The sequence below is a fragment of the Benincasa hispida genome, chromosome 12, assembly GCF_009727055.1.
Source record: "Benincasa hispida cultivar B227 chromosome 12, ASM972705v1, whole genome shotgun sequence".
In the NCBI taxonomy this organism is placed as follows: domain Eukaryota; kingdom Viridiplantae; phylum Streptophyta; class Magnoliopsida; order Cucurbitales; family Cucurbitaceae; genus Benincasa; species Benincasa hispida.
The window spans coordinates 24,515,934-24,519,115 of NC_052360.1; positions in this window are offsets into that span (position 1 = coordinate 24,515,934).

A 3,182-nucleotide genomic window follows, 5' to 3' on the forward strand; every position below is an offset into this window, starting at 1 on the left:
ATATAATGAAGGAAAACAATAGTATTTGAGGAACAAAATAAGGATCAAAACTACTGTAATAACATTAACATTCACCCTCATCTAGTTTGAATCCCTTTTTGTTTATTTAAGGTAGGGAAATTAAAATGAATTGATACCATATACTTTAGGTTATTATTAGTATCAATATTTAAACTCTAAAATTTCATAAACACCGGTATAACATTATTTTTCTAAGAAAATCCATCAAAGTGCTAATAAAATTATCACCTAGTACTTTCTAGATAAGTACAGAAAAATAGAGGAAGACGAGCAGATGAAAAACGATTCAAATTTACTGAATAGTTGTTACTATATATTATTTGATTCTCATATTTATATTAAATTTCTATTGATTTTTTATTTAAAATCTTATACAAGTTTGGAAATTATGCATTAATGAGTTTTAAATAAAATCTTAATGAAGAATTTAAATCGATTCATTTATGAGATTTAAAATTTAGATTAATACAATCTAAAGGGTAAAGTGACCTCCTTTAAAAAATCTACTATAATATCAAAATCGAAAAACAAACGCATGCTCTTTTTGGTATTTAAAGTGGGTGAGATATTAGTGTTGACCGACTGATGTACTTTATACCGAACAAGTAATAATTCAATAAGAATATATAATATATTATAAACATTTTAAGTTAGGTGTAATATAGATTAGGGGTGATCATTAGCCGGTCGGAGTCGGTTTTCGATCAGACCGACCTCGAACTGACCAGGATCGGTTAGGAATATAACCAAACCGGTCCCGCCCGGGGAATGAGCTAAAAAAACGACCGGCCAACCGGTCGGTCGGTTATGTCGGTTCAGAAGCTTTTTTTTTTATTTTGCCTTTTTTCTTCCTTTAAAAGAAATTATATTTATTTATTAAAATTCTAAAAAAAATTGCAATTATAAATTAGAAATCGTTATAAATTTTTTTTTGGCTATTAGATAGAAGTCGACAAGTCGTTATAAATAACAATTTTTAATAATAAAAAAATCAACTATTTATTAACTTCCTTATCAATCATGTTTAGTTTTCTCTTTTAATTTGTGATTGTGAGTCAAAATTCAAGATACTATTTCGCATTTTATTTTTAATACTCATGGAATAGAGCTATCCTAGAGGTATTAAAAATAAGATATGAGCGAATGATTTGATTTGACAACCCTTAATATTTAACAATTAACATGTACATTGTTTGAGATTGTGTTACTATTCGTTTCGCTTAATTGCTTATAGAAGCTTTAATACATATTACATATATAATTGAAAACAAAACTAATATGAGAGTTGAGAGACACATGACACATAGTCACACTCACATACAATACAATCAAACTAGAAAATAGAAATTAAAACATAAAGTCAATTGTCAAATACAAGCCAATTACAATAAAACATAAAGTCAATTGTCCAATACAACCCAATTACAATAAAATCAAATGATAAATGCTGAATCGTTAACGGACAACTTTGCAAAATCTGGAAGGTCTTGAATGTCTTTTTCATTGTCCATAACCGCTCTGAATCCTATATAATTAAAATAAGAAGAGAAAGACAACCTCATTAAGATTTTAATCTAACAAGTTACAACTACAAAATACAAATGATGAATAAATACCTTCTTCAAATAATGAAGCTTCTTCCATGTCATGTTGAACTTCAAGATCTATTGGACCAGAATTTAGCCAATTTTGAGTACAAATGAGAGCCTCCACTGTTTTTGGAACCAATGAACAACGTGATGAATCAACAACACGTTCTTCTATATTAAAAGCCGATTCAGATGCTACAGTAGATACTGGAATTGCCAAAATATCTCTAGCCATACGATTAAGAATCTCAAACCGATGACTGTTCCTCTTCCACCATTGAAGTATGTCAAAATCACCTTCATTCTTAATATTCGCTTCCAACAAATAAATATCAATCTTTGACCTGTTCGGAAGGTGTAGTCTCATCGCCTTCAAAATCAAGATCAATTGTATCATAGACAAAGTCTTCACTCACCTTTTCAGTTGGATCACAATCAATCATGGTCTCCGAGGCGGGACAATTGGTGTATTAGTAGAAGTACTACCACTCCCACTCCCACTCTGAGTATAAGTAATACTGTACTCATGAAAGAGACGTCTACAACATTGTTCCACTACATTTCCCATAGATTTGGCAACCTCTGGCCCAAAAATTTTTTTAAGACAAAAAGATACAAACCTTAGCTTTTTTCGAGGATCTAGCACAATAGCAACATACAACAACAGATTTTTTTTTTTATTGTTCCCCCAATACTTCTCAAATTTGGCCTTCATGCTATTGGTCATTCCAACTAGCATTGCATTTGCACTACTTGCATTCAAACATATACAATTCTAAACCCATTCCAACTAGCATTGCATTTGCACTACCTGCATTCAAACGTATACAAATTTGAACCACTGTAATCTGATGAAAAACCATATTCAAAGTAGTGTACAAAGACCCTAAATTTTCAATGTCACATCATAAAGACCTTTAAAAACCTAATCGACATCTTAGCATTTGTCCAATCTTCCTTATTTGGTGACAAATCGTGTCTATAAGAAGCATCTTCATCTTCTAATCTATCAAAAGCCTTTTCAAACTTTACAGCTGCCTCAAGCATCAAATATGTAGAGTTCCATCTAGTGGGAACATCAAGATACACATAACTCTAACAAGAAATTTTTTCAATTTCACTGTATTTTTTAAATTTCAAAAAACGTGCAGGAGAAGATCTTATAAACCGTACAACATATTGAATCCTTTCAATGCAATCATTATGTTCCTTAAAAGCATCACATACTATGAGATTTAATATATGAGTATAACTACGAACATACAGAAATTCTCCACCAAACAATAATCCCTTATTGAATCTTTTCAAAAGATAAGCAATGGCAGTATCATTCGAGCTTGCATTATCAACAGTCAAAGTCATTACCCTTTCAATGCCCTAATCCTTCAAATTCTTTTTTATGATTTTATCAATAGTATCACCTTTATGATTCTCAATTGGACAAAAACTAAGTATTCTTTATGTATTCTCCAATCAGAATCTATGAAATGTGCAATTAGGACCATGTAATTTATATTTTGTCCCGATGTCCAACAATCGTAGTGAGAGAAACTCTATACTTCCTATTCACAA